The following is a 13,445-nucleotide window of genomic DNA, read 5'->3' on the forward strand; positions in this document are numbered from 1 at the left end:
CAAATGATAATATTTTTTAATATAATTATAGATATAAAAATTAGACTCATGCTTGGATGTGACACATATTTTTGGGAATTTTTATTCCAAATAAATAATTAATTATTAATTTTGTACTATATTATTGTTTAGAATTAGAAAACTCCCGCATCTAACCATCTTGACTAGCTCAAAAAAAAAAAAAAATTTTTTTTTTTTTTCTTATACTAGTCGAAGCATAGAATGTGACACATCTTTTGTATTTCAAAAATCTTATATGGTTTGAAAGTTATAACTATTTTTTAATTAGTATGTCAATCAACACTTTGTAGCTAACTCCATTAGAATATAAGTAATAATTACTTATTTAACTCATAATTTCATAGAGATTATATTGATGAAAAGTTGAAAACATTCTCAAGAAACCCTTTTTATTTCATCAAATTTGGATTAAAAAAAAGTTGTCAGCTACATTATCGAAGTTAGAAACAAAAAACAACAGGCCAAAAACATGTTTTTGGGATGTCTTTAGTGTTGACCATGGAGGGTTGGCATCCAAAGAAAAACTAAGCCTAATCAGGTATCTATTCCCAAATCAGATACCCGATCTCAAATCGAATACTCATTTTTTTTCTTAATTTTCTTTGAAAATTATTTAATAATGGTATGGCCCCTTTTGAGGATACTTAATATGCTTTTTAAAGGCTTTATGAGCCTTAACCATACATATAATGGTTCCAAAGGATCAAAACGGGTCATAGGGTATGCTTTGACACTCTTTAACCCATTCAATCACAATCTGTGTGCTTATGGTTCCTAGAACCCCTAACCACATAAATGATGTGCCCTAATGACTCAAAATGGCTTTAGAATACCCTATAACTCCTTTTGACCCAATTGATGAAATTAAGTGCGCTAAGGGGTCATAAGATACTCTATTACCACTTTTGACTCATTTGTTCACATAATATATATATTCCTACGACCCCTAGGAATGTATTTCCGATTTAATGAGTCAATAAGGCTCATAGGAAACCTTACGATCCTATTCAACCCATTCAAACACATAACATATGAACATATTTAGTCCTATGAATCCCCTAGGAACCTGACCCTTAAGAACCTATGACCCCTTTGGACCCATATACATAATTGTAATATGTACCTAGGGGTCCGAAGACCCCTAGAGACATATGTTGTAATAAAATATGTCGAAAAGGGTAATAGGCTATCCTATTACCCCTGTCAATGAATATAAATGATTCTAATATGTTCCTAGGGGTCCTGGGAATCTTAGAGATATATGTTGTCTTGAAATGTGTCAAAATGGTCATAGGTTATCCTATGACCACTTTCGACTCATATAAATGATTATATTATATCCCTAACTATTCTAACACCCATAGAGACATATGTTGTCATGAAATGTGTCGAAAGAGGTCATAATTTATCATATGACCCCTTTCGACCCATATAAACAATTCTAATATGTCCCTCGGTGCCTAGGACCCCTAGAGACATCTTGTAATAAAAGGTTTTGAAAGGGGTCATAGGTCATCCAATGGCCCTTTTCGACCCATATATATAATTACAATATGTTCCTAAGGGTCCTAGGACTCTTAGAGATATGTATCATAATAAAATGTGTCGAAAAGTGTCATAGCTCATCTTATGGCCTTTTTTGACCTATATAAATGATTATAATATGTCCCTAGGAGTCTTAGGACCCCTAGAGACATATGTTATGATGAAATGTGTCAAAAGGGGTCATAGGTTATCCTATGACCCCTTTCCACCCTTATAAACAATTATAATATGTCCCTACGGGCCCTAAGACCTCTAGAGACATATGTTGTAATGAAATGTGTCGAAAGGGATCATAGATCATCCTATGGCCTCTTTCAAACCATATAACTGATCTTAATATGTCCCTAGGGGTCCCAGGACCCCTGAAGATATATGTTGTAATGAAATGTGTGAAAAGGGGTCATAGGTTATCCTTTGACCCCTTTTGACCCATATAAATGATTTTAATATGTCCCTAGGGGTCCTTGGACCCCTAGAGACATATGTTGTAATGAAATGTGTCGAAAGGGGTCATAGGTCATCCTATGGCCCCTTTTGACCCATATAAACAATTCTAATATGTTCGTACGGGTCTTAAGACCCATAGAGAAATATCTCGTAATGAAATTTGTCGAAAGGGGTCATAGATTACCCTATGACCTATTTTGGCCCATATAAAAAATTTATAATTTTTCCTTAGGTATTCTAGGATCCCTTGAGAGATATTTGTTGTAATAAAATGTGTCACAAGGGGTCACAGGTCATCTTATGACTCCTTTCAACCCATATAAACAATTATAATATGTCCCTACGGGTGCTTGGACCCCTAGAGACATATGTGGTAATGAAATGTGTAAAAATGGCTCATAGATTATCCTATGAGCCCTTTCCACCTATATAAATGATTATAATATGTGCCTAGGGATTCTAAGACCCCTAGTGACATATATTGTCATAAAATGTGTCGAAAGGGGTTATAGGTTATCCTATCACCTCTTTCGACCCATATAAAGAATTATAATATGTCCCTAGGGGTCCTAGGACCCCTAGCGATATATGTTGTAATAAAATCTGTCGAAAGGGGTCATAGGTCATCCTATGGCACCTTTCAACCCATATTAACAAATATAATATGTGCCTAGGGGTACAAGGACCCTTAGAGACATATGTGATAATGAAATATTTCGAAAGGGGTCATAGGTTATCCTATGACCCTTGTCGACTCATATAAAAGATTATAATATGTGTCTAAGGGTCCGAAGACCCCTAGAGACACATATTGTCATGAAATGTGTCAAAAGGGGTCATGGGTTATCTTATGACGCCTTCCAACCCATATAAATAATTATAATATGTCCCTAGGGATCCTAGAACCACTAGTGACATATGTTGTAATAAAATGTGTTGAAAGGGGGTCATAGGTCATCCTATGGCCCCTGTCGACCCATATGAAAAATTATAATATGTCCCTAGGGGTCCTAGTACCCATAGAGATATATGTCCTAATGAAATGTGTCGAAAGGGATGACCCCTTATAACCTATGACCCCTTTCGACCCATATAAATGATTCTAATATGTCGCTAGGGGTCCTTGTACCCCTAGAGACATATGTTGTCATCAAATATGTCAAAAGGTGTCATAGGTTATCATATGACCCCTTTCGACTCATATAAACAATTTTAATATGTCCCTAGGTGTCCTAAGACCCCTAGAGACATGTTGTAATGAAATCTATCGAAAGGGGTCATAGGTCATCCTTTGACCCCTGTTGACTCATATAAATGATTCTAATATGTCCCTACGGGTTCTATGACCCCTGAAGACATATTTTGTAATGAAATGTGTTGAAAGGGGTTATAGGTTATCCTATCACCTATTTTGACCTATTTAAGTGATTCTAATATGTCCCTAGGGGTTGGACCCATAGATACATGTTGTAATAAAATGTGTTGAAAGGGGTCATAGGGGTCATAGGTCATCCTATGGCCCATTTTGACCTATATAAATGATTCTAATATGTCCCTATGGGTCCTAAGAGTCTTAAAGACATACATTGTCATGAAATATGCCAAAAGGGGTCATAGGTCATCCTGTGGACCCTTTCAACCCACATAAATGATTATAATATGTCCCTAGGGGTCCTACGACCCCTAGAGACATATGTTGTAACCAAATGTGTCAAAAAGAGTCATAGGTCGTCCTATGGCCCCTTTCGACGCATATAAATGATTATAATATGTTCCTAGTTATTATAAGACCCACACAAACATATGTCGTAATAGAATGTGACAAAAGGGTTCATAGGTCATCCTATGGCCCTTTCAACCTATATAAATGATTATAATATGTCCCTAGGTGTCCTAGGACCCGTAGAGACATACGTCATAATAAAATGTATTGAAAGAGATCATATGTTATTCTATGACCTCTTTCGACCCATATAAACAATTATAATATGTCCCTAGGGGTCTTAAGACCCCTAGACACATATGTTGTCATGAAATCTATCAAAACGGGTAATAGGTTATCCCCTAATCCCTTTCGACCCCTAGAGACATGTTTTAATAAAATGTGTTGAGAGGGATCATAGCTCATCATATGGCAACTTTTGACCTATATAAACAATTATAATATGTGGTAATGAAATGTGTCGAAAGGTGTCATAGGTTATTCTATGAACCCTTTCAACCTATATAAATGATTATAATATGTTCGTAGGGGTCATAGGACTCGTAGAGACATGTAATGTAATGAAATGCATCAAAAGGACCTATGACCCCTTTCGACCCATATAAATAATTATAATATGTCTCTAGGGGTCCTAGGACTCTTAGAGACACATCTTGTAATAAAATGTATTGAAAGGGGTCATAGGTCATCCTATTTCCCCTTATGACCCAAATAAATAAATATAATATGTCCCTATGGGTCCTAGGACTCTTAAAGACATAAGTGGTAATGAAATGTGTCAAAAGGGGTCATAGGTTATCTTATGACCCCTTTTGACCCATATAAATGATTATAATATGTCCTTAGGGGTCCTAGGACCACTAGAGACATATATTGTCATGAAATGTGTTGAAAGAGGTCATAGGTTATCCTATGACCCCTTTCGACCTATATAAACAATTATAATATGTCCTTAGGGGTCCTAAGAGCCTTAGAGACATATGTTGTAGTAAAATGTGTCAAAAGGGGTCATAGGTCATCCTATGGCCTTGTTCGAGCCATATAAATAATTATAATATGTTAATAGGGTTTCTAGGACCCCTAGAGACATATTTAGTAATGAAATGTGTCGCAAGGGGTCATAGGTTATCTTATGACCGTGTTCGACCCATATAAATAATTCTGATATGTCCCTAGGATTCTTAGGACCTCTAAACACATATGTCATCATAGAATATTTTGAAAGGGGTCATAGGTTATGCTATGACCCATTTCGATACATATAAACAATTATAATATGTCCCTGGGGTCTTAGGACTCTTAAATAAATATTTTGTAAAGAAATGTGTCAAAAAAGGTCATAAGTCATCATATGGCCCTTGTTGACCCATATAAATAATTTTAATATGTCCCTAGGGGTCTTAGAAACCCTAGAGACATATGTTGTAATGAAATGTGTCAAAAGGGGTCATACATCATTCTATGGCCCCTTTTGACCCATATAAAAGATTCTAAGATGCCCCTTGGTGTCTTAGAACCCCTAGAGACATAAGTTGTAATAAAATGTGTCGAAAGGGGCCATAGGTCATCCTATGGCCCCTTCAACCCATATAAATGATTATAATATGTCCCTTAGGACCCCTAGAGACATATTTCATAATGAAATGTGTCGAAAGGGGTCATAGATTATCCTATGACCCCTTTCGACCCATATAAATGATTATAATATATCCTTAGGGGTCCTAGAACCCCTAGAGACATATGTTTTCATGAAATGCATATACCCATATAAATGATTCTAATATGTCCCTAAGGGTCCTCAGACCCCTGGAGACATATGTTGTCATAAAATGTTGTGAAAGGGGTCATAGGTTATCTTATTACCCCTTTCAAACTATATAAATGATTATAATATCTCCCTACGTGTCCTATGACCCCTAGAGACACATGTTGTAGTGAAATGTGTTGAAAGGGGTAATAGGTCATCCTATGACCCCTTTCAACCCATATAAATGATTTTAATATGTGTCAAGAGGTCCTAGTACCTCTTGAGACATATGTAGTTATAAAATTTGTTGAAAGGGTTCATAAGTTATCTTATGACCACTTTGGACCCATATAAATGTTTATAATATGTCCCTACAGGTCGTAGGACCATTAGAAATATATGTCATAATAAAATATGTTGAAAGGGGTCATACGTCATCCTATGCTCACTTTCAACCCATATAAATGATTATAATATGTCCCTAGGGGTCCTAGGACCCCAACTGACATATGTCATAATTAAATATGTTGAATGTATTCATAGGTTATCGTATGACCCCTTTTGACCCATATAAATGATTATAATATGTCCCCAAGGGTGCAAGGACTCCTACAGACATATGTTGTCATCAAATGTGTCGAAAGGGGTCATAGGTTATCCTATGTCCTCTTTGGACACATATAAACAATTATAATATGTGTGTAGGGGTCCTAGGACCTCTAAAGACATATTTTGTAATGAAATTTGTTAAAAGGGGTCATACGTCATCCTATGACCCCTTTCGACTTATATAAATGATTCTAATATGTCTCCAGGGGTCCTACAACCCCTAGAGACATATGTTATAATGAAATGTGTCGAAAGAGGTCAGAGGTTATCCTACGACCCCTTTTGACCCATATAAATGATTCTAATATGTCCCTAGGTGTCCTAAGACCCTAGAGACATATGTTGTAATGAAATGTGTTGAAAGGGGTCATAAATTAACCTATGACCCCTAATAAATCATATAAATAATTATTATATGTCTTTAGGGGTCCTATGATCCCTACAAACATATGTTGTAATAAAATGTGTCGAAAGGGGTCATAGGTTATACTATGACGCCTAATGACCCATATAAATGACTACTATATGTCCCTATAGGTCTTATGGTCCCTAGAGACATACATTGTCTTGAAATGTGTCAAAAGAGGTCATAAGTTATCATATGACCCCTTTTGGACCATATAAACAATTATAATATGTCCCTAGGGGTCTTAGGAAGCCTAGAGATATATGCTGTAATAAAATGTGTTGAAAGGGTCACAGGTCATCCTATGACTCCTTTCAACCCATATAAATGATTATATTATTTCCCTAGGGGTCCTAGGACCCCTAGAGACATAGTTTGTCATGAAATGTGTCGAAAGGGGTCATAAGTTATCCTATGACCCTTTTCGACCCATATAAATGATTCTACTATGTGCTTAGGCATCCTAGGACCTCTAGAGACATATGTTATAATGAAATGTGTCAAAAGGGGTCATAGGTCAATTTATGGCCCCTTTTGACTCATATAAACAATTCTAATATGTCACTAGGGTTTTTAGGACCCTTAGAGACATATGTTGTAATGAAATGTGTTGAAAGGGATCATAGGTTATCCTAAATCTCCTTTCAATCTATATAAATAATTATAATATGTACCTAGGAGTCATGGAACCCCTAGAGACATATGTTGTAGTGAAATGTGTCGAAAGGTATCATAGGACATCTTATGGCCCATTTTGACCCATATAAATTATTATAATATGTCCCTAGGGGCTCTATGACCCCTAGAGACATATGTTGTCATGAAATGTGTCAAAAAATATCATAGGTTATCTTGTGACCTCTTTCGACCAATATAAGTGATTCTAATATGTCCTTAGGAGTCTTAAGACCTCTAGAGACATTTGTTGTAATGAAATGTGTCAAAAGGTGTCATAATTTATCCTATGATCCCTTTTGACCCATATAAACAATTATAATATGTCTCTAAGGGTCTTGGGACCCCTAGAGACACATGGTGTAATGAGATTTGTTGAAAGTTTTGACCCATATAAATTATTATAGTATGTCCCTAGAGGTCCTACGACCCCTAGAGACATATGCTATAATGAAATATGTTAAAAGGGGTGATAGGTTATCTTATGATCCCTTTGAACCCATATAAACTATTATAATATGTTATTAGGGATCTTTCGACCCCTAGAGACATATGTTGTAATGAAATATGTCGAAAGGGGTCATAGATTATCCTATGACCCCTTTCTACCCATATAAATGATTCTAGTATGTCCCTAGGGGTCCTGGTACCACTAGTGACATATGTTGCCATGAAATGTGTCGAAAGGGGTGATAGCTTATCCTATGACCCCTTTTAACCCATATAAATGATTATAATATGTCCCTAGGGGTTTTGGGACCCTTAGAGACATATGTTGTAATGAAACATTTTGAAAGGGATCACAGGTTATCCTATGACCCCTTTCAACCCATATAAATGATTATAATATGTGCCTAGGGGTCGTAGTACCCCTAAAGAAATATTGTAATGAAATGTGTCAAAAAGGGTCATAGATTGTACAATGATCCCCTTCAGACCATAGAAATGATTGTAATATGTTGCTAAGGGTCCTATGACCCCTAAAGACATATGTTGTAATGAAATATGTCAAAGGGGGTCATAGGTTATTCTATATTCCCTTTCAACCCATATAAATGATTATAATTTGTTCCTAGTGGTCCTAGGACCCCTAAAGACATATGTTGTAATAAAATGTGTCAAAAGTGGTCATAGGTTATTCTATGACCCCTTTCAACCCATATAAATGATTATAATATGTCGCTAGTGGTCCTAAGACTCGTAGAGACATATGTTTTCATTTAATGGGTCACAATAGGTCATAAGTTACTAGGCTATGACCCCTTTCAACCCATTTAAAGACATGATTTATGTCCCTAGGGTTTCTAAGACCCCTAAGAACATATATTATCATATAATGTACTGAAAGGGGTCATAGGGTACTCTATGACCCCTTTCAACTCATTTGAACACATGATATATTTTTCTACGAGTTATAGGACCCCTATCAACATATGTTATCATTTAATGGGTAGAATGGGTCATAGGGAATCCTATGACTCCTTTTGGCCCATTCAAACATATGATGTATGTTCCTTGGGGACGTAGGACCCCTAAGGACATCCATTATGTGTTATAATGGGTAAAAAGGTGTCATAGGGCATGCCATGACACATTTCGACCTATTACATGACAAAATACATTAATAGAGTTTGTAGGAAGCTCAGGGACATACATGTTGTCTTCCAATGGGTTGAATTGGGTTAAATGATATCCTATGACCCATTTCGACCCTTTGCATGACAAAATATGTTTTTGTGGGTCCTAATACCTTTAGGGACAAGCATGTTGTGTTGAAATGGGTTGAAAGGGGTCATAGGATAACCTATGGCCCATTTCAATCAAATACATGACAACTTATGTTCCTAGGGATCCTAGGGCCCCTAGGAACATATATATTGTTTTTTAATTGATAGAAAGGGGTAATAGGGTATCCTATGACCGCTTGGGACATACCTCTTATATTCCAATGGATAGAAAGGGGTCATAGTGTATTCTATGACCTCTTTTGACACATTACATAAGAACATATGTTGCTAGGGGTCCTAGGACCCTTATCATCATATGTGTTGTGCTCCAATGGGTCAAATTTTGACCAATTACATGATAACATATGCTCCCAATGGTCCTAATACGCTAGGGCCATACATGTTGTGTTTGAATGGGTCAAAAGCAGTTATCAGATACCCTATGACACCTTTCAGCCCATTACATGAAAACATATTTTCCTAGGAATGTATGTTGTCATGTAATGGCTTGAAAGGGTCATAAGATACTCTATGAATCATTTTAACCCATTGGAACACAACATATGTGTCTATAATGGTTGTAGGACCCTTAGGAACATATGTTATCATGTATTAGGTCAAAAGGGGTCTACAGATACTCCATAACCTCTTTCTAGCCATTAAAACACAAGATATATGTCCCTAGGAATCCTTTAACCCTTAGGAAGATATCTTGTTATATAATGGGTCAAAATGGGTCATAGGGTATCCCATGAGCCATTCGGACTCATTGGAACACATGTATGTCCCTAGTGAGATCCGTAGGAACATATATCATAATATAGTTTATTAACTTAGGTTACTAATATATATGATATATAATAATAATATATATCATATATAATTAGGGTATCCCGTGACCCATTTGGACTCATTGGAACACGTGTATGTCCCTAGGGGGACCCCTAGGAATATACATCATCATATAGTTTATTAACTTAGGTTAGTAATATATATAATATATAATAATAATATATATGATATCTAATTAGGGTATCCTGTGACCCATTTGGACTCATTGGAACACATCTATGTCCCTAGGGGGACCCTTACGAACATACATCATCATATAGTTTATTTACTTAGGTTAGTAATATATATAATATATAGTAATATTTATAATATATAATAATAATATATATGATATAGAATTATATAATAATATATAATAAGTAATAACTATATATAAAATAATTATTTAATAAATAATAATTATTATTTAATACTATATAATAAATTTTAATAACTATATATATTAATTGGTCCCACCCCCAATTATGCTATAACTATATTATACTAGGACTTGATACAACTTAAAAATTGGTCCCCAGTTGATTTTGGTAAATAAAAATCAATATTTATCTTTAAAATTGGTTCCCACTCCCTTTACATTTGAATTTGGCACCATTGTTTGGGAACATAAATCATATACCCGTTCCCAAATCGGATATCTGTTCTCAAATTGGATACCCGATTAGGTAAGGTATTACATTTTTGGTTTGGTACTAGGATGGGTTGGAAAAAATTCAAAGTGCATTTTGAAACACTTTTAGGAATTTCAAAACTACATTTTTTTCACATCACCACTTTTTGGCACACCATGATGCTGCACATACCCACAGGAACATTATCAGTTGAAAACATTGCTCAAAAGAAGAATCATAACTCTTGGAATATTATAACAAGCTAAGTTACTAAGAGGGGAGGGGTGAATCGGTAACTACTAAAACTTCTACAAACTTCAACTATTAATTCAATAATCCAATTAGCATATAATCCTTCACATATAATGCCATTTAATTGCATGCATAAGAAACTGAAAACATAAAAGCATTCATAACACTTTGACACAAAGATTTGGTGACCCAGAAACCTTCCAAATAGAAAGTAAACCTAGGGTGGGGATGATACCCACAAGCTTTAGTATTGTAGTATAAATTTGGCCTATTAATGATTACAATGATCACTTCTGACGATTTTCCCTGTTAGGAGCAATGAGGACTGCTAGGTCCACCTTGTGAAAGGTTTTACAAACATACAATGAAGTATGCACTCGATAAAGAGATTTATACAAGACTGTCAAGACTACCTTGTTAAAGGATTTAACTAATTCACCTATTAGGATTAAGTAGTGGTTGATCTCTAGTCTGCAACTTGATTTGTTGAATGAGATGTCTCTGAGTGTACAAATCACCTTGCTGTGATAGATGATTCTTTGCTGCTCCTTATACTATTGTAGCCTTTGTAATTCCCTCTTCTCTGCTTTTCTGATAATTACATTACATTTCTATATATTTGGATGTGATATAATGCATTACATATATACCAATCCAATTACATAATTACAAACTTGGCCACAATACAAGTTTACAAAAAATTATTACAAAGTCAACCAAAGTGTAGAAACTCAGGCTTTGAAGACTAACTCGGTGAGGTTCTGATACTCAGTATCCACTATCATACTCAAGATTTTCATGCACTCAGTAGACATAGAAGCTTGGTCCATACTAATCACTTCGAAGTAGTCTAGAACTCAGTCTACACCGGTGACTCGATAGTTACTATGAAACTCGTCATATATACTGAATCACTTGGTTACCATTGCATAGCTCAGTAAACACTATTACCTTGAGCTTGGTATAAAATGAGTCAGTCGGTTAATATTAAGTAGCTCAATTAACACTGGACTCACATCACATGAACTGCAACCTCAGTAACCATTGCATAGCTCGGTTTGCACTGGTAAACTTGGCATACATTGAGATGCACAGTTTACACTGTTGATTTTCACATTCACTGTAACTACTCGGTAAATACTAGAATTTGTCCAAAGGACTCAGCAGCAACTATAGAACTCAGTGATAACTGGAATGCTTGGTTAACACTATTAACTATACAATATGCTTGGTATGAACTTATAATCTAAATATGTGTATGTCACTAATAACAAACATGACTGGAATGTCAATAATCTCGCCCTTTGGAATTAGTGACAAAAACAAACTTATCATCCAAAACTAAATTCAAAAAGTTCTTGAATACCTTTATCCATCATCATGTCATTCTAGCTTGGTAGAGTATACTATTTTTGAGATTTTTCAAAATTGGCTTTGTAAGACATATATCTGTACATGGTAAGGCTTCTATACAGTATACTATACATCTGAATTTATCTCCTTTCTATATGCAATATACTTTCTCTATACATGATGTACAATCTTACATCTTACTCCCCCCTTGATTTTACATCTCACATCTCCTTTCTTTTGACTTGTCATCCTTATCTTTTTAATATCTTCTCCCTTTTTTTGAATATCTTCTCCCTTTTTTTTAATATCTTCTCTATCTTCTCCCCATTTTTCACAATAATGCCAAATATTTATTCTATATGATTACATATTAATGCCGAAATGAGACAAAAATTTTGAATGTACCTTGAGTATGACAGACAAAGTTTTGTCCCAATTATCTTGCAAGACCTTACATGTGTGTAGTGCAATTTGCACTTCAGCTAACAACTCAATCATGTCGTCTACTGTAGAGAAGTTGGTGTCATGGATGAGAGTTTTGGATTGAGCAATTTGCTTCTACGGTTCATCCATGATAGAGAGAACCATTTTTTGAATATCTACCAATGTAGATATGATCCTTGCTTCTTCTCTAAGCAATTCTATCTACATATCTGTAAGAAATCTAATCTTCTTGAAATGAGTTGAGCTTGAACTAGGGTCAAGCTACAACTACTGAGCACTAGTTTTGAGATCTTCATCAATCTTGGACAACTTGTCCTTTATTACCTTAGTGAAATTAGGAACATCACATAACTTTCCAAAAAGTGATGATACATTTGTACAAGATGTTTCCAGAGAGCCCAAAATGGTAGAGAGTTCTACTTAGTAGATGGCAATCTGTTGAGCAATGTACTCTAATAGTTCATTTTCAAACTTTTTCTCTGCCTTTTGTAGTAGCTTGTCCTAGACATCCATATCTTCATTGAACTTCTAAACTGCCTCTGCCAACTAATACAAAATTAGTTGAGATGAATCAACCTCTATGCCTATAGCCTCTGCTAGAATGTTTTTGGCATCTTCAATAATTTTGAACTCTTTATTTCTTTCCTCTCTTAGCCTTTGCTGCTTGGCTTTCTTCTAAAGTAGGTCACCAAATGATTGCATCTAATCAGGATTTAGATCTTAGATGTTACATTGTGGAATAACAATCTCTTCATCAAGATCTATATCCTCTTCTATTTCTTTACCTTTTCCCAAAAATATTGTGCTTGGTTGAGGCTTGGTCTCAATTTTCCTTTAACTTATTGCTTGTGAACTCAGAATGGAGACAATAGTAGACATAGTAGCACTAGTAGAAAAAGTGGAAATAGTACTAACTGAAGGAATACCAACCAAAGAAATGATAGGACTAGCTACCAAAATTGATACTACACTCATACCTATAGTATCCAAAACTGATGTAGAAGGTAGGATCTATAGCTCGGTATATGAAGTG

This window comes from Cupressus sempervirens, chromosome 5 (genome assembly GCF_028749045.1).
Source record: "Cupressus sempervirens isolate cs-2001-9-10 chromosome 5, ASM2874904v1, whole genome shotgun sequence".
NCBI classification, from domain to species: Eukaryota; Viridiplantae; Streptophyta; class Pinopsida; order Cupressales; family Cupressaceae; genus Cupressus; species Cupressus sempervirens.